The sequence below is a fragment of the Prionailurus bengalensis genome, chromosome D1, assembly GCF_016509475.1.
Source record: "Prionailurus bengalensis isolate Pbe53 chromosome D1, Fcat_Pben_1.1_paternal_pri, whole genome shotgun sequence".
NCBI lineage: Eukaryota > Metazoa > Chordata > Mammalia > Carnivora > Felidae > Prionailurus > Prionailurus bengalensis.
The window spans coordinates 67,199,069-67,220,400 of NC_057346.1; the positions used below are offsets into that span (position 1 = coordinate 67,199,069).

The 21,332-nt window shown below is 33.8% G+C and overlaps 1 protein-coding gene across 1 annotated transcript in view; it reads right to left on the bottom strand.

The window, feature by feature from the left end:
- Positions 1 to 21,332, bottom strand: part of SBF2 (SET binding factor 2) — a 505,713-nt gene that overhangs the window by 351,086 nt on the left and 133,295 nt on the right. The window lies entirely within an intron of this gene.

Below are 21,332 nucleotides of genomic sequence, written 5' to 3' on the forward strand. Positions count from 1 at the left end.
TGTACCAATACAGAAAACAGATTTTCTAACAGTAAAAATTGTATAAATATGATAAAAAATTAACGTTTCCACCTTAATTCTCATTTGCCAAGAACAAAATTTTATGTGCCAATGACTAAAGTGGGAGAAAAATTGAAAATAGAAGTAAAAGAGGAAAGTAGAAGCTCTCAAGGACCGGCTCCTTACAAGACTCTAATAATACCTACAATTTGATGATGCACTGGAAAATCTGCTGAAACACAAAAATTCTTCCCATATTGTTTAGAAATCACTAAATTAGACACATATGCAAAACACATTTTTCTATTCCACAGAAAGTTCGAAGTTAAAAAACATATAGAAAAGCAAACAGGTATAGATTTATCTACATTTTATTATGTTATTATATGGAAAATATATCACATGTTAAAGGGTGAAAAAGAATCCTTGAAAAAATCAAACATCCTCTTTAATGAGCAACATCCATTTGTTCTAGTGTTATCAAGTTCAATTCACATGACTAGCAGCCTGGTTTGGCAGCCTCAATGCATAAGACAAATAATTCATAAATGTTTGACAATATTATTTTTAGTTCACATGCTTCTTGGATTGAGCCCACAAATGCTTCTACTTTATGCTACTCCAGGGACTCCATTCAGACACAAATACATTCGTTAGCCATTGAGGGAAGACTGAAGGAAGAACTGAGTACATACACCATTATATTTCAAACGTATAGATTGCATTTAGGCAGACATTTAGAGTAATTTAAAAATGGTTGTTGCTGCTTCTATTTTAAATAGAGTCAATGAAGTGTGACAGTATAATTGAGGCTACACTATGCTATGTACAAGAAGTACGTTTCTAATAACAGGGTCACCAGTGATCATGACCTGATAATTTTAACAATTTAATTGATCTCTCTTTCACAAAACAATGTTTGAGAATGGTCCTACAAAATAATCTTGTTAAATGTAAACAGTGTTTACAAGTACCTTGATATTACGAATCACAAAACATTTGTACTTTTAATAAGGGAGAAATATATCTAAAATTAGAACTTAACACAAACATCTGAATCGATTGTTTCCCCAAATACTTCCAAACAAAATATTTCAAATTCCGTACAAGATTCTGCAAACCCATGAGTACAAACTCTAATCTTGACACTGAATTTGGATAATCTCCATGGAGGAAATCCATGAACCAGATGTGAATTTATTCTTCCAGATGTATTTTATATGTTTGAGGAAAAATAAAACATTTCTCACTGCCTTTTCTGAGGCTACAAAAATACATGAACGTAGAGACAGCAAAAAGAAAATTCTGTAACTCTTGAGTTATCCACTACTCTAAAGCAGTCTTTCATTATTAATAAATTACCAAAGTACAGGGACAGTTAATACTAATCAGGGGGTATTAACTAGTAATTCAGAATCAATTTAACACTTACAATCCACCAATTTTTCTGTGTTTAGAAGCCATACTAATTACAATATATAAATTGTTCTTTGCGACTCTTGTTTTGACATTACATGGAAGTTACAGAGAAAAATATACCTTTGGCTTTAACCAAAATGTCATGACTTCAACATCTGAGATAAATTTCTACACACAAAAAAATGAAACACAGCAAAATTTAATAAAATTAGTAACATACCAATCTAATTACTAATTATTTAATTATTAATAAAATTAGTAATACACACAATCTAATTGCATGGTCTCAAAGTTTTAAACCATTTTATAATACCAATGGACACAAGTCCAAAAATCAAAAAATCTAATATCACAAAAACCAACCTCCATCATATTAAGATCTCAACTAACTAGAAACAAAAATGGATCCTCTAACACATACATTTCCTTTGTCCTCCACTAGAGATCCTTTAAAAACTGAACAGCTTCTATTTAAGTACTTAACAACAACAAAAAAGTCTAATTGGGAAAATTAATGATCTTGTTGAAATGTTTAATTCCATCCAGGAAAATATGTGTACACATAATAATTTGTTATGATAGTTGTGCGTGGGTGTAACTTTAATACTTACTTTATATGAAATGTAAATATAAACACAAATTAAGCAATACACTAAATAGCAGCTTAATACTAAATAGCAGCTAACCATGTGTAAATCCACATTTTAGAAGTATAAATACATACACAAGCACATGAAACCAACTTAATTACTGTCCACTTTATTTTTTTTTGTTTGTTTATTTTGAGAGAAAGAGAAAGAGAGAGTGGGGAAAGGAGGGGGAGAGAGAGAGAGACAGAGAGAGAAAATCCCAAGCAGGCTCTGCGTTGTCAGCATGGACCCTGATGTGGGGCTCGAACTCACGAACTCGAGATCATGACCTGAGCTAAAGTCAGACACTTAACCAACTGAGCTACCCAGATGCCCCCATCACCTTATGTTTTCAATGATCTAATAAAAAAGTTAAAGTTATGTTATCCTGGCATAAAATGAATTAAACTTCATAACTCATTTTAATATACTATAATACAATTTCAGAAGATTTCACAGAAACACTTTATGGTTATCCCAAGAACTTAAATTCTAAGATAAAAGAAGATACTTTTCCAAGTAGGAAACATTACTTAATAATTAGTTTTTAATCGAAAGGGTGGAGATGATTTCCTATATGTGTTAGAAACAAATGTGAAGTAACAGACAAGAATACACGCTGTGGTAAGGTACAGAAAAACTGATTTACTATGTTGTGTACCTGAAACTAATATAACATTGTATGCCAACTATACTCAAATTAAAAAATTAATTCAAAACAAAACAAAAAAAATAAATACTTAATCACAGACCTTTTTCAGAATAAACTACTTTTCAGTGAATTTTGGAGAATATAAAAAGAAAATAAATATTTTAAATCTATTTAACAACAACAACAAAAATATATGGTATGGGCTTCAGTAAAACTGTGCAATAACTCAAATCTGAGAAAGTATTTCTTTTCTAAAACTATAAAGTACCAGAAACGAACCACCCACACATATTTATTTAACACGCAATTTTGGTGTTGTGCCAATAACTCTTAACTTCACTAAGATTTCCTCTTTGGAAGTAACTAACTGTGGTTACATTTTAAATACAAATAAATTAAGAACAAAAATTTAACTTAAGTGCTGTTACAGATGTTTTCTTTTCACTATTAAAAAAAAATCTATCAAGCGCAAAAACTCCTATTCACTTAAGAAACCAGTTACAAGCTTTATTTAATTTTCACATTTGAATTTAAATGACATCAAAAGTTACTCTGAATCGCAGAAAGATGAAAAATCTCTGATTTCAAGGGACAAAAGAAGAATGACACTAGCCATGAACAAAAATGTCACATTCCATACATGGCAAGATTGAATCCTGGCTTTTCCTTTATTTAAACTCATGAAAGAAAAGCAAAAAACCTGAGAGTAAATCTGGCATTTATCATCAGATAAATCTTTAATAAGATTTATTGGGGTGCCTGGGTGGCTCAGTCAGTTGGGCGTCCGACTTCGGCTCAGGTCATGATCTCATGGTCTGTGAGTTCAAGCCCCACGTCGGGCTCTGTGCTGACAGCTCAGAGCCTGGAGCCTGCTTCAGATTCTGTGTCTCCCTCTCTCTCCGCCCCTCCCCTTCTCATGCTCTGTCTCTCTCAAAAATAAATAAATATTTAAGAAAATTTTTAAAGATTTATTCATCTTTAATAAGTCCTTTGGCAAACATATCTTTGGAGAAAATAGGGTGCAAGAAGTAGAATATACAAGCAAAAGGAATAAAAAGAAGAGGTAAGAGGGAAATCAAATCATTTAAATCTGACATACCTCTTTAAATAATAAAATGCATGAAAGAAAAGAATATATGAAAATATTCCTGTTAAGACAAAACCTTACTAAGTATGCTGAAAACAGGATGAAGGACAAATAGGGAAAAATATATCAAAAATAAAATTTTATACTTATGACGGAGAACAAAAAAGGGCATTTCTTTTGTTATTTCCTTCATTAAATCATTTTTTTAAGTATTGAAGAATTGTTATATCTCACAAACATCATTCTCTAATAATAAACACATTTTAACGATGTGCTTTTTTAAAATTTTTGGCTGGCATTTTCACCAGCTTTATTGAAATATATTTGACTAATAAAATTGTAAGATACTTAAGTATACAAGATGATGATTTGATATATGCATACATCATGAAAAGATTTCCCCCATTAAGTTACTTAATGCATCTAAAATTATATACTTTAAAACTCTTATGTATTTTTGTTAAAACCTCATAAGATAAATTTTATAAAGAATAAATCATAAAATATAAAAACATAAACTTGTTTCATATACAACTTTTCTATAGGAATTATGATAGTTCAAATAAAGAGAATACAATTAAATATTTATAAATATTGTTAAAACAATATTTAATATATTACTTTTCAGTCATGCATTTACTGAGACCTACCAAATGACAGGTAGTTTACTGAATGCTAAAAATGCAGTAGACACACAAGCAAGGCATGATCCTTGCCCTCATAAAGGTTACTTTCTAGTGGGCCAGTGAGACATGTTAGAGATGTGATGAGTGCTACTCAGGAAAATTATTCAACTTTTCATTTCTGGAACATCTCATATAAGACACAGGTAACCTACTAATACAAATTCTGGTAAAATTCACAAATGAAATAACTGAGACTGGTGTTTCTCTTATGTGCACTTTTTAAAAATGGAATCAAATTTTAATGGCTAGATTTCTTTTTAGGTTTTCTATTTCCTTTAGTCAACTTTGGTAATTTACATTTTTCTACAAAACTAGAAATTATAAATTTTATTAAAATTTTTCATATTTTTAGAATAAACCTACTAAAAATTGCTATTATAATTTTTAAATCTCAACACGTACCCTTTATATTACTAACATTATTAGTGTCTACTTCTATTCTTTCTTCATCAATGTTGTCAAGGGAATTCAACCAGTTCAAATTCTGGCACCCACATTTACAAGCTATGTGACTTTTAACTTCCCTGAGCTCAGTTTCTTCAAATTTTAAATACGATTAAAAATAGCAATTTTCCCAAAGGATTGTTGAAAAAATTAAGTAAAATAATGCATGTAAAGTACTTAGAACATGCTTGGTAAATAATAAGTATTTAATCAAGCACTGCTGGTTTTTTTTTCTTTTTTTCATTTCTAGGCATTATTTGTTCTGTTTCAAACCTTCCTGTTCCTCTTTCATAATGCGCAAGTTTTCCATTATGGTTCCTATTCCTCTTTTAACCTCTAATCATTTTAAACAAACTTGTTTTATAGTCTTTTTGAGGTTTTTCTATTACCTACAGTTCTTGTTGTATTTACTCTCTTGTTTGTTATGTCTACTTATTCTCTACATGGAAGTTTGTTTCCTCCTATAGAAACAATGTCTACAACCTTCAGCAGAGATTGCTTTATTCTGTGGAACGCGTGTTTGCCCTGAGCTATATATATAAAAAGACACCTAAAGGACAGGTACATTTTGTTCATTTGTTTTACCAGGCCCCAAGGAATTTCACTGGTCCCTGACTAGAGAGATGGGAAAGAAGTTCATCTGCACACTTGAGTTTGTATGAACTATTTACATATACATATCTTTGTGTGTGTTTTATATTATTCTTTTAATTATGATATAGATGACTTCACCATTGTTACAGAAATTCCTGGCTTCAGTGAGCAAATAAATATAACATTCTTTTAGATTCTTTTTTCTGAAATACTAATACATTCAAATCATACCAGAAATGAATATTCCTATCCCAAGTACCGCAAGTTCTAATCTTTTTATAAAATCACCTTTTTAATAAAGAACTGTAATATACTGCTGTGTATTTTTAGAAATAATAGTGGTAATAATGATAATAAATACATTTGGGCAGCATGTTAAGCGTTTATATAATTCTTTAAGCAAATTTAAAACACAGTGTCTTTCAGTTTGTTCCTCACAACCAACCCCACAAGATAGGACAGGATTTACCAACCCCCACTCCCCACTTTAGAAATTAAAATCTGAGGTCCAAAGCCGTTCATATATACACATAGAAGTATACTAAATTCTCACTTACTATTCATTCATAGTACACATATCTGATTTTCTATTATCGGTAACTATTCTTTTTGTCTCCTGCTAATTCTGGATAATTAAATCCTACAATACTCCCTACCTATTTTATTGCTTCAATTATTAGTATATAATACTAATTGAGCCTCCAAATCTCCTAGAGACATATTATGAAAACATCATATAGTCTCAATTCTAAGATATATCTTTAACATTTAAATGTTTTTACAGTCAGGATGGATCTTCCAATTTTCCAAATGTCAAAAGAAACCTGCTGGTGATCATGAAGAAAATCCAGTTATGACACAACTGTGCACATAAAATATCTATCTGCTCATCTGAACATCACTTTGGTTGAGGTATTTAGATTTATAGCACCAAATGTTATTGAATTTTAATTCAAATTTGAATTAAGGTTTTTTTGTCCATTAAGGTTTTTTTTTTCTTGTTGTTATTATTGTTGTTTGTAGTAATTGCTATACCTAACATGGGCTCAAACTCACGACCCTGAGATCAAGAGTCTCATTATCTACCAACTGAGCCAGCCAGGTGCCCCTCTGTTAGGTTTGTTTGTTTGTTTGTTTTTTTAAGATAATACTGAGATGCTGCTCTGAAACAGAAAGTAAAAATACATATAAAGTTGATTTTCACATACCAGGTAAAATAATTAAATACAGTAGAAAAATGTTAACTGTTTAAGAATTGATGGCCAAATTCCAATGCCAGGACAGAATTTATGCATCAGGGAAAACTGTGCTATTCTCTTCTAAACATTCCAATGAAGCACTGCTGATAGAGTAATTTTTTAAAACACTGCTTTTTATCATGTTACTTTCCTGTTCAAGATTCTGCAATGGCTTCTTAGTGCCTCTTCTAATTCAAATACACATTTCTATGCAGACTTCATCCATTATTTGGCTTCATAAATCTATGAAATTTTCATTTTCATTTTTCCCCCACCTCTACCTACCTGAGTCTTTGCATCAGGGGGGTCAGTCTCTTATAGGATGTCTCCACCTTTCTTCAAACTCTGCCTTCATCCGTTCACTAACACCCTCCCCCCATTCTTTTCTTCCTACCAGATAAAACACTACTCACCCTTTCATCACATTTCAAGTTTTAATCTACTTAAATCTGAGCTCCTGTTGTAGAGACATTATAAGTTACCAATGGCACTTATCTATTTATTTGTTTCTTAACTGTTCCTTTTTCCTAACTTAGATCTTAAGAGGCTTGGGAATATAGAAAACATCATCCAGCCTTTCTCTTTCCCATTAGAGGAGAGAAATTCTATTAGAAAGAAAAGGAGGGCTCATAACATACAGAGTTGTTGAATTAAGAAAAAAAAGGAAAAAGAAGGGAAGGAAGGGAGGAAGGCAGGAAGGAAGACACGAAGGAAATTAAGAGATAGGAAACTAAATCTCAGAGAAATTAAATAAAGTGCCCAGAACAGAGTTAAATAGTTCAACCTTGTCAAAAACCCAGTTTAGTGATTTTTCTCTTCAACACAGTATGGACATACATGAAGTAAGTAGCAAAACAAAAGGTATGTGTTAAAGCCAGGTCCTATTTGGCTTTTCAGCTTAATATTAAAAAATAAAATGAAATCACAAGCAAAGCCCGTACTATACTTCAGCTTCTTGCATGTTAACCCACTGACATTCTCTTTCCCAATTAGACTGAAAGTTTGTGAACTTTCATTAAAGTTCCAATACAAATTAGGTGTGATTATTGGGAGGAGAGAAAAGAGAAAAGATTAGGTATAGACTGCTTAGAGACACAAAGCTGTACTTAAAGTTGGTAAAGCAGCTTTGAGAGTCTCTCTTGGGTGCTATTTACAAAATTTTTTTTTTCTGATTACAACCATGCAATATGATTCCATTTGGGATTTCGAGTAAAGCTGGAATGCTTTATTCCCTAAAGAACGAAAAATGTTTAGTTGAAAAAAAAAAAGGAATGTGATACTTCTGGTCAAAAGTTCTGTTTCTGGAATTCATGATAAATGAAAAGAATTTTGGCAGTTCCTATGTCATTCTACATCTCACAAGCAACGTGCAATTCCTCATGTCACTAAAACTTGGTTATGCACTGAAACAACTGATCTTATTACAAAACAAGTTAAAGAAACAAACAAAGCCTCCTTCAGTTCCTGCCTTGATTCATTATTAGAATTCACCTTTCCTTTTACCTCACCCACAATCCCTGATATTGAATGCCAAATGTTGGTCTCACTGAAAGACAGGACATTAGACACTTTAAACATCAGTGAAATAGAATTCAGCTATCCTTAGTCACTGACTAATGACTCTATTCCTATTTGTACATTTTTTAAGTAATACTATGTCCTTCCCGGAAGTTCTTTTTGCATTCCAGATTACGACAGGGACTGAAGCACAACAAAGGAAAAATGCAAAAAGTCAAGTGTCAGGATCAGAGTTGGAAGCATATACACATATGTAGGTAAGTCTAGGTCAAATTCCTGTTCAGTAGGATATTAATCTTTATAAAATATTTTAAAGAAATATTACCTAATTTAGCCTAAAGAAAATTATGCCTAAGTATAAAATTTAAAATGTGACCAGAAAGTATATATATTCTAACATGGGTAAGGGGAAAGTATTAACAAAATATTTTTTAAATTCTGTAATAAGTATTTGATTGCACCATACATCCGATTTTTCTAATGTCATGTGATAATCGAATATAAGAAATGTTGTCACCAATTTTTCACCTCCCATTTTAGAACAGAAACTAAATATATCTGCCCTTCCCCCACCTCCAAAATCAGAGATCATAGTATCAAATTAGTTAAAATTTATTTCTAAAATTTACCCCAAGGAGTTTCAAAAAACAATTTTATAAGAACACTAGAAATCACCAATCTTAGACAGTCGTACACACAGTATACCTAAATTGACTAGAGTTCATTTAACAAATGACTACTGCCTTCACTTCTACTTCTGATTACCTGCTAGAGCACCACAAACCCCTCCCCCCAAAAAAAACAGAAAACAAAAACAACACATCTTCCTCTGTTAAAGTCACATCTGCAGGAAAAAGGCTACTAAAAAAAGAACAGTCTGCTGTTCCAAGTTAATATCCTGCCAGTAGATATTTTGCAATGCTCAGGACTGGAAAATGTTTTCAAAGAAATAATTTTATTTTTAAGTATTCTCATTTACTTAAGGCAGAAATTCTAGACTTAGAAAATTAAAATGTTAGTTGTATTATTATTATATTTTACTAAATAAATCTGCCATCGTTGTCTGAGTCTCCCATTTTCTGAAACCCTATAGAAAAAAAAGATGGTCTCAGTCAGTATTCTCTGTTCCTCTTTGCCTTTTGCATCAAATACATCTACCGTTTATGATTCATGTGTACATACTAGCAAGTATCAGTAACAAACTGAAGACAAAATTAACTTTTTCAAAACCCAGAAAATGAAAATTTGTATATATGTACAGGAAAAACAATGTTGGGAGGTATAAATAATAACCACAACTCTAGTTAAACTGCACTTAATCCTTCACATAAAGCAAAAGTTTAGGTTAAATAAATATTTAACTGTATGTATGCCATTGCAAAGATGAAAGTAGATTTAAAAATTGTTAACCAAGTGATGTGCTAGTATCTTATAGACATTGGTGAAAACCATTCATAAGACAATTTGATTCATTTGTTTTCACAAATCTTTTCAATATACTATTAAAAGGGTTCTCTGATTTCAACTCTAACGGCTGAATTAATAAATGGTTGCTTAGTAAATCAGAATTTATAGTATGTGAACCAAAGAATATTTAATGTCCTAGAATAAAATTATTTATAACATATGATATTATCTACCTAGTAGATATTAACTACCTAGTAGTTTGTCTTACAATCCCTTATGTTTTTATCCTTATTTCAGTGGTTCTAAACCTGACTAAGCGGTGGAATCATCCAGGAGGCTTCTAAAACTTTTCTGTGCCAGGCACGCATTGTAAACCATATACATTGGAGTATCTCAGCAGTTAGGCCTCAGTATCAATAGTTTTTTATTTTTGACCATGGTAAAAACAGATGAAGTTTACTATTGTAATTATTTTTAAATGTACAGTTCAATAATGTTAACTACATTCACATTGATGTGCAACAGATCTCTAGAACTTTATTACCCTGCATGGACGAAACTCTATACCGGCTGAACAACTTCTTACCATTACCCTCCCCTACAGCTCTTGGCAAACACCATTCTACTTTTTGTTTCTAAAAGTTTGACTACTTCAAAGATTTCATGTATGTGAACCTCAAGGTTCATCCATGTTGTATCATGGGACAGGATTTCCTTCTCTCTTAAGGCCAATATTCCATTGTATACATGTGCCACATTTTCTTTATCCATTCATCAGGGAATGAACACTTGGGTTGCTTCCACATTTTAGCTATTATGAATAATGCTGCTTTGAACACAGATGTACAAATATCTCTTTGAGACTCTGCTTTCAATTCTTCTGAATACGTATCCAGAAGTGGATTGCTCGGTCATATGATATTTCTATTTTTAATTTTTTCAGGAACCACTGTACAGCAGCTGCACCATTTTACATTCCCATCAACAGTGCACAAGTGTTCCAAATTCTCTACATCTTGCTATCACTTGTTATTTTACAGGGGTTTTTTTTAACAGTACTCACCCTAGTCAGTGTGACATGGTCTCACTGTGGTTTCAATTTGCATTTGCCTATTAGTGATGATTGCCAACTGATGTGAAAAACAAAGGCAAAAGAGAAAACTTAAATTTCCTTAGAACTTGGAGTCCACTGACAAGTCCTTGAGACAGGCAGAGTGATCTTCCTCTAGGAACTCAACTGCCTTGATGTTAATAATTTGCTAAGGGTGAAGGCAATCTTAGCTTAACATTACCCCGACCTCTAGGACACTGTCAGTCTCTTTGAATACATAAAAATTTCTTTGGAAACTTCCATTATCTCTACCTCCCAAGACATATGTTAGCAATCATTCTCTGAGTATATGGCCCACTGATATACATCTGAAGGATCTCATAACTAAGATTTCATGAAACAGTAATAAATGACGTTTTCCAAACAATAGCTAGCCCCCTCAAGGTCCTGGAAACCTTGCCTCCAAAATTCCTTAGAGACTTAGGCTATCCCTAACCCCATCTCTACTTGAAAGTATAAATTTGGCCAACCCTCACAACCCAATGCAGCTCTTTCAGCCCTTGAGTCCTGTCCCCAAGCTTTAATAAAACCACCCTTTTGCACTGAAGACATCTCGAGAATTCTTTCTTGACCATTTGCTCCAAATCCCAACATTTCCACATCACCAACATTCAATAACTGGAGATTATTCTCCAAAGAAATGGAATTGACATTCAGAAGAGAAAATATGCACAGAGAGGTAATGGTTAAAATACACTTAGATAATAGACAAAACTTTCAAGTAAGACTGGTTTGCTTCTTTCATCCCATCTAGCCTGCTTCCTTCCTTGAACCTCTCCCATCTCTCCTTTTCCAACAGAATATTCTGTCTTTCAATCCAATTCTGTTGCTAAGAAAGAATTTAATATGAATTTGGGAATGTTCCTAATTTCTCCCCAAGACATTTACATATAAAGTCTTAACATTATTTAGATAGGGAAAGATTTTTTTCACATGGTAAAAAGGAGCTTTAAGCCACAACTTCAAAGCAGAGATACTCAGGGCTGGTATTCTCACAAGCCAGTTTTAAAGATGACTATCCAGTAGTTGATCACCCACATCTCTCCAAGATGAAGAGTCACATGCTCCACTGACTGAGTCAGCCAGGTGCCCCAATAGTACTTTTTTTTAAGTATTCTCTATGTCCAATGTGGGGCTTGAACTCATGACCCTGAGATCAAGAGTCACATGCTCTACTGACTGAGCCAGTCAAAAAACCCTGATGTTTTTTAGAAACAAAACCAACCACCATCGATATAAGAATATACACTGGTACACACCATGCATTTACTTGAACACTGTAGAATAAACTGTATATTTCTTATGTATTTTAGAGTGTACAGCAAGAACTTAAAGCAGGTCCTGAAAATCTGCTTCAAAGCTGAATCATAAGAATTTTCCAACATCTCATTTGTTCAACACCCTCAATCATTCAGAATACAAACAAGATCCTAAAAATAGGCCAAACAACCAAACAGTTAAGGAGTGAAATTAGATCAAAAATCTTTGTTAGAAAGCACTTGGTTTTCCTCATAACTCTCACAGAGTTATTGGATACTATCAGTTTACACATAATTTTAGCAAATTTAATTATATTATTTTCCAAACAGTAACAAGTACATTTATATTGGAAGTGAAGATGGAGACATGGAAATCTGAACAAGGACATTCATATAGGTTGACCCTTCCACCTACATACTGCATTCTACTTGCAAGTATCTCTTATAGCAGCATATTACAAGAATTGAGTAGCCTTATGTGTCACATATTAAATTACATTAATATGTAACCTTGGGTGCATAGCTGGTAAGGTATATACCTTTGCAGCTGTGGTGCATGTGCACACACGCGCGCGCGCGCGCGCGCACACACACACACACACACACACACACACACCTTGTCTACACCTTTCTTCTCCTTTGCCAGCAGCTCCTCAAACCTTGATTCCTTCATGAGTCACCACATAAGTAGCTCATGACTTTGGCTTTATCCCTCCCTCCCTAGTCTCACCATTCCAAACACCTGACTCAACTGGAGGAAACCCTCCCCTCCCCGTCAGTTTCCCTACTGAAAGCAAAGAATTCATTGGGATTAGAGTGTCACAAAATACTATAAAATGGAATCCAAGAATGCTCACCTCTGAAAGAGAAAGGCAGGAAGGAAGAGTACTGAGGAAAAGAAATAGGAATAAGAAGTAAGACATGATGGGTTTTTTTCCTGGTTTGACTTTTGAGATTTTCTCATTTTTTTAAAGTCTGCAAGAGGATTGTTTTCAATCCATCTGTTCTTGTGTGTCTACCTGTGCTGGTCACTCTGGGGAGTCAGAGATGTATCACAGGAGTTCTCAAAGGGCTTGACAGGTTATTGTCATGGGTACCATAGACACCAACCAAAACACACACACACACACACACACACACACACACACACACACACACGAAAAGAGAAGAAGACATGAGGCCCAGCTCACAAATACTTGTAATTTATTTGAATAAAAATATTTATTCCCCCACTCTTAGTAGTTCATTTATGACAGACACTTTGGAGTATTACATATTACTAATACTTGTTCTGCTTTCTCCCTCTTTAATATCAATAGGAAAAACTGAAGGCTTTCCCTATTAACTGGGTAGTTTTATAAAATGCCACAACAGGGTATCTCCCAAAGAATGTGATTATTTCAATTTGTGTACTTATATGAAGAATATTCTTTAAAAAATACAATCAAAATCACCTACTCCTATTTGAAAAACAAGTAAAATATTTTATGCCACTAGAATAAACAAATATTCCTACATTTCTTCAGACGTAGCTATAAAGATATACATGTAACAGTTTTTCAAATAAAAATTTGTTATCTATCCACATCTCCTTTTTCTCACTTAATGGTATCATGAACAGCTTTCCAGACAAATCTACCTAATTCTTTTCCATAAATCTGAAACTTGGTCTATATACCTAACCACACACCTACTGAGAAGGTTTTCTGTATTGTGCTCTTTTAAGAAATACCAAAGAACATGCTTGTTGGAACAAATTAAAACCTGATCATTAATGTGTAATATGCCTACACAGTTACCAACTTACAGACCTTTTATAATTTGGCCAATCTCACTGCCAAACTCTTCATTCACTGTTATTTTAATTTGCCTTTTAAAATTATGACTGAGAGTCAGAGTGGCCAAAATGAACAAATCAGGAGACTATAGATGCTGGAGAGGATGTGGAGAAACGGGAACCCTCTTGCACTGTTGGTGGGAATGCAAACTGGTACAGCCACTCTGGAAAACAGTGTGGAGGTTCCTCAGAAAATTAAAAATAGACCTACCCTATGACCCGGCAATAGCACTGCTAGGAATTTACCCAAGGGATACAGGAGTACTGATGCATAGGGGCACTTGTACCCCAATGTTTATAGCAGCACTCTCAACAATAGCCAAATTATGGAAAGAGCCTAAATGTCTATCAACTGACGAATGGATAAAGAAATTGTGGTTTATATATACAATGGAGTACTACATGGCAATGAGAAAGAACGAAATATGGCCCTTTGTAGCAACGTGGATGGAACTGGAGAGTGTGATGCTAAGTGAAATAAGTCATACAGCGAAAGACAGATACCATATGTTTTCACTCTTATGTGGATCCTGAGAAACTTAACAGAAACCCAGGGGGGAGGGGAAGGAAAAAAAAAAAGAGGTTAGAGTGGGAGAGAGCCAAAGCATAAGAGACTGTTAAAAACTGAGAACAAACTGAGGGTTGATGGGGGGTGGGAGGGAGGGGAGGGTGGGTGATGGGTATTGAGGAGGGCACCTTTTGGGATGAGCACTGAGTGTTGTATGGAAACCAATCTGACAATAAATTTCATATATTGAAAAAAAATAAAAAAATAATAAATAATAAATAAAAAAATAAAATAAAATAATGACTGAGAATAGAGGTAGCTTCTCATGGTTGCTGGCAAAGTAAATTTCTTTTTCAGCAAAAAGACAGTTTGTATTCTATTTTTTTGTTGTTGGGTTTTATTATTCATTTCTAGGTGCTCATTGGTTAAGGATATCAACATTTTCTCTTTTAATTTGGTTTACAACATCTACCACAGTATACAGTGCTAAGAAATTTTATCTAAAACTTGGAAATGAAAAAAGAATATAGCATATCTTTTCATTGTCATACTGGAGCACAGTTTTAATAAGCCCACCAAAGGATTATTTAAACTTTTGAGAATATACCTGTAATGGACTTTCTAATTTATTTTAAAAAAATTTTTTTAATGTTTATTTACTTATGGGGGCGCCTAGGTGGCTCAGTAGGTTAAGCATCCAACTTTGGCTTGGGTCATAATCTCGCAATTCCTGAGTTCAAGCCCCCAGTCAGGCTGTGTGCTGACAGCTCAGAGCCTGAAGCCTGCTTCAAATTGTGTCTCCCTCTCTCTCTGACCCTCCCTCCCTCCCCACTATGTCTCTCTCTCTTTCTTAAAATAAATAAACATTAAAAAAAATTTTAACAAATTTTTGAGAGAGTGGGCACACATCAGGGGAGAGGCAAAAAGAGAGAGAGAGAGAGAAGAGAGGGAGAATTCCAAGCAGGCTCAATGCTGTCAGTGCACAGTGCATAGGCCAATGCGGGGTTCAATCCCACAAACTGTGAAGTCATGACCTGAGCCGAAACCAAAAGTCAGACACTCAACTGGTTAAGCCACCCAGGTGCCCCTCTAATTTACTATTTGATTAAAGCATCTATCAGAATATGGAAGAAGCAATACTGCACACAAATTTGGCAATCAAATAATTCCTGAATAAATTAATGAGAGAACTAATATTTTATAAAGTCCAAAGAGTTTACACAGATACTTGTATCATTAACCACAACCCCTCTTCCATTCAAAAAATTGATTCAAACCTCCTGAAAATTAAAAGGAAAAGTTACATTTGGGAAAGGATCACCACAAAAATATCAACCTATCTGAATCCCAACCCATCTTACAACATGTTCTAATATCAAAAACAGAGAGCCAGATAAAGAATCTATAGTGGTATATCATTGGTTAAAGACTTTGAGGACTGTGGGATTAGATGAAAGTATAGTTACTGAGCTTCAAATTAAAAAAAAAAAAAACCTACTGTTGTGTGGATTGAAAATGAGAAATAATATATTTTGTCTGTTTTAAACACAATTTATAGGAAAAAATGCTCAACAAAATAAAAGGTAGTAAATTTATAGAGTTGTAAACCTTTCATCAGTTTTAAACAGATAGGGGAAATAGCTGTGTTTTCTTTCAAACTATATTTTCTAATTATTTTATATTAATAAGTTTATTTTTTTATTGTTTTTCTTATCTAGTTTAATTCAGCTATCAACACAGGAATTTCCCTCCACCTGGACCAATGCAGATAATATCCAAACAAGCTGACCACAAGCTCAGAGTTGTGTTTCCCATGTACAACTATTTCTTGCTCCTTTGCTATTATTTCCTTGGTGGTAATAAGCCTTGAGAAAATGGTTTTGTGTTATCTACATGCAATTTCTCTCTTCTCAAAGGAATCAATAGCTATTTATTAAACAGAGAGCCACGGACTGTGCTTAAGTATTGAGAAAACTAAGAAATTAACAGCTGACCCTTGAACAACAAGGGTTTGAACTGCGCAAGTCTGCTTCTATGTGGATTTTTGTATTTGAGAAACACAGTACACCACTGTAAGTGTATTTTCTCTTCCTTGTGATTTTCTTAATAACATTTTTTCTCTAGTTTACTTTATTGTAAGAATATAGTTTCTAATACATATAACATAGAAAATATGTGTTAATCAGCTGCTTATGTTATTGGCAAGGCTTCCAGTCAACGGCAGGCTATTAGTAATTAAGTTTTTGGGGAACCAAGTCATACACAGATTTTTGACTACATAGGAAAGGGAATATGTGGGCACCCAGTTAAAGGGTCAACTGTATATGAATTTTTGCCTGTAAAAAGAGATCAAAGAAAGGCATAACAGTTGGAAATTTGCTGACCCTCATGATGGAATCCCATGTGAAACAATCTGCAATAAAAGATACTGACAAAATCTTTTGGAATCCAAACTTACAGAAAATGATAAGTAATAAGCAAATATAAGATAGATAAAAACAAAGAAGCAGCAAAACATTTTCTTAGTTTGTGCACAAAATATTTTGATTAAAAAAAATTTTAAGGCCATATTGACCGAGATAGCACAACTGCAAATGTGTTATTATGATGTGAAAGTTTAAGAATATTTTCTAAATAAATATAATCAAAAATAAAAGTACTCAAAAAATTGAACATAAACTCATAGATGACTTTAGCAAGGTTGCAGGATAACTACAAATCACTGATGAAGGAAACTACAGAACAGCTAAATAAATGGAGAGAAATTATGGGTTCATAGATTGGTTGATCAATATTGTTAAGATATCAATTCTCCCTAAGGGGTGCCTGGGTGGCTCAGTCGGTTAAGCATCTGACTTCAGCTGAGGTCATGATCTCATGGTTCATGAGTTCGAGCCCCACGTCAGACTCTGTGCTGACAGCTCAGAGCCTGGAGCCTGCTTCAATTCTGTGTCTCCCTTTCTCTCTGCCCCTCTCCTGCTCATGCTCTGTCTCTGTCTCTATCTGTCTCTCTCTCTCAAAAATAAACAAACATTAAATTAAAAAAATATATATATATCAATTCTTCCTAAATTGATCTACAGATTCAGTGCAATCCCCATCAAATTCCAGCAGGTTTTTTCCTAGATATCAACAAGTGAATTTTAACAAATCCATAGAAATGTGTATCCCCACTAAATATTTTCTGATCTTGATTTAACCTTCAAGTCTTTTCCACCATAATCATGTCCTGAATTATCACTGTAACTACTTATTGTATACACATAGCCATGAACATTTTTAGTGCCCTACTTATAGATATAAAAAACATTATGGCTTTCTTACTAGATCCTTGTTCTGACTCTATATAATTTCATAAAAACAAATAAATAAGCCTTAATATTAAAAAAATCAAAACTATGATCCTGGCCAAAAGTAGAAGTGTGACAAATGTTTGCTGAGTAAACATATAAGCATAAATGAACTCAAGACACATTCCAAGATTTTGGAACAACGTAAGACAGAAAGTTCCATAGTCATTTTCTATGATCTTCTATACTCAAAAAATCTTTATGTTCCCATTGCACATACAAAAAAGTTTAAACCCATTAATGAAGTGTTAAAAGCCACAAACAATTGGCTCCTACTATCTTTGCAGCTTTCTCTTCTGTTATGAACATCCCTCCAAATCCAAAATAAATACTAAGCTTCAGACAATTTAACATCCTATCTCAAGACTTTTGCAAACACAGTACAAATGCCTTGATGGCCAACAGGCACATGAAAAGATGCTCAACGTCACCCCTCATCAGGGAAATACAAATCAAAACCACACTGAGATACCACCTCACGCCAGTCAGAGTGGCTAAAATGAACAAATCAGGGGACTATGGATGCTGGAGAGGATGTGGAGAAACGGGAACCCTCTTGCACTGTTGGTGGGAATGCAAACTGGTACAGCCACTCTGGAAAACAGTATGGAGGTTCCTCAAAAAATTAAAAATAGATCTACCCTATGACCCAGCAATGGCATTACTACAAGTGCCTTTTTCTTTAGCATATTCAAGCTCCACTTATCTTTCAGTTACTCTTGCTGTATAATAAACTATCCCAAAACATAGTTGTCTAAATTAAGCACCATTTTATTATGTTCATGGAGTCCATGAAACAGGAATTCAGACAGTGCAGGGGCACAACACTATTCTCATGCTCTAAAGAAATATCAGCATATAATATTAAGATCAACAGACAAAAATTAGTTACTTCTCGAGAAGAACATTAGTGATGGAAGAGGGGATATTTTAATGTAAATTTAATAACTTAACATTTACATTTATTTTAAGTTGACTGACATGGCTTAAAATGTTTCAAAAAATAAATTTAAGTTTTAGCTACAGTGATTTGTTTCGTTTAAATAGTAAATATATTGGGGTGGCTCCGTTGGTTTAAGCATCTGACTCCAGCTCAGGTCATGATCTCACACTCCGTGAGTTTGAGCCCACTGTCGGGCTCTGTGCTGACAGCTCAGCTCAGAGCCTGGAGCCTGCTTCCGATTCTGTGTCTCCCTCTCTCTGCTCCTTCCCTGCTCACACTCTGTCTCTCTCTCAAAAATAAATAAACATGAAAAAAATTTAAATAGTAAATATATTTTATTGAATGAAACTATCCAGACTAAAAAACTTGTTTTCTAAGCAGTGTAACTGCAAATGCTTCACCTTAAAAATAACTGATCATCTCTTTTAATTCTACTTTAACACAAATGTCCCACATTTTGCACCTGAGTAAAACAGATCAGACTTAACAAACACTTCAAAAATATATTTATAAATACGGCAGGTATGAAATGGAGGGATTTCATTCTTGATGTTTCTCCCCCGCCCCCAAGTTTGTGTAAAAAGGTCAACTACTAAGTAAAAACAAGAACAGGCATGACTGGGAGGATAAATAACCAAATAAGGATAAAGACAGAACTGGAGTAATTACCTAATGTATTAAATTCATAATCACATATGACTTATACCTTCTGGAATTGGGGTGAAATCATTATAGAAATACTAGTCAGCATTTCTTGTAAGATTCCTAGATAACTAAAGTGTTCCTCCCAACTTTCTATGTTAAAGGTTGACATGCATCTATCTCCCTTGGAGGAGAACACATTTATACATTATCATCAAATTTTAGATTCTTATATACTTGATCTCACCTTCAAAAGATTCAATAATATTTGAAAATGTCTATATTCAGCTATGCATACACACCACATACTTAATACCTCTAAAAATGTCTACAATCTAGTCCAAATAATCCAGTTCTAAAGAGGAACTGTAATGGTGACAAGAAAACCCCCGGCACACCTTTGCTCACCTAGCTCTGTCTCCTCTGCATCCTTCCACTGACTAGAAAGAAAGACCACAAGATTCCATATACCCACTGATTCCTTTCACTAGGATTCCTTTCCTCCCAAGAAACAGCACACCTGAAAGAGCTTTGAAAAGAGTAAAGCCTATTCAAATGTTATTACTGCACAGAGCTTATTTTCTTGGCTATAAGAACAACTCCCATTCACACAATTCTTTATAGATCACAAGTATACAGCAGGTAATTAGCTCATCAAACAAATTAGTGAAAGAAAGGAATCATAATAAATGATAAATACCTCTGAATTTTTATTTTAACTTGAAACATAAATGTATATCATTTTATTGCAGGGAGAAATTTTTAGGTTGTTTAGAAGAAATATTATTTGAAGGATGTTCATTCTATTGCTTTATGATAACTTAAACTAAGTTTTGAAAATAATATGAAATTATAGATTGAAACAGCTTTGGCTACCACAGAAGGAATTTCTAGCTTTGGAGGTAACCTCAACTCCTCCTCCTCTTCATATTTAGATCCACCTATTTCTGTCACTATGGGTATGATATTTACATCATTCATAATTTTATTTTCCAACTAATCATCAACATTAACTACTACATATCACCTTTACTAAATCATAGGAACATATCATTTTATAGATGTGCAGAATTAAGGATATTATTTTATTAATTTTTTTAAAACCTTTAAATACTGTCTTAATTTCCTCACTATTGAGATCCAAAGAAACACTGAGTAAATACATAAATATGGCACCCATTAAGATATACATAAACAATGAACCAAAGACATAGTAGATTCTGGCTGAAAAAAGCAGAGAAAATACCATAGGTGAGCAGAATTAGCATGAACGTTAAATATAAATTAAGAAGGGAAGAGAAAGGGAATTACAGGGGAAAGGAATAGCCTGATTAAACGTATAGATGTAGGAAATGCCCTCCATAAAGCATTATTGGAAAAGAAAATCGGTTTAACATGAATTGGAATACAGAATGTTTGAAAAGGGGAAGAAAAGGATGACAGTACTAGATAAGGCTTTCTTAGAATAACTTGTGGTCTGATAATGAAAGACCTTGTCTCCCCCCAATAAAGAGAACAAATTTCATTCTGTAGATAATGGGATATCACCAGAGCTTTTGGAAAAACAAACAGATTGGTGTTTAAGAATTATAACTCTAGGGCGCCGAGGTGGCTCAGTCGGTTATGTGTCTGACTTCACCTCAGGTGGTGATCTCATGGTTTGTGAGTTCAAATGTTACATCAGGCTCTGTGCTAAAAGCTCAGAGCCTGGAGCCTGCTTCAGATTGTGTCTCCCTCTCTCTGCCCCTCCCCCACTCATGCTCTGTCTCTCTCTCTCTCTCAAAAATAAACATTAAAAAAAAAGCTTCCCATTTAAAAAAAATGGTAACTCTAACAACAGTGAAATGTAAGCAATGATAATAGAAGTAAGACTGGATGGGAAATTTTTGCAATTACCGAGAATAAAGATTTAAGAACCTCAAACATATGGCACCAAAACAGACACATAGACCAATGGAATAGAATAGAAACCCCAGAACTAGACCCACAAACGTATGGCCAACTCATC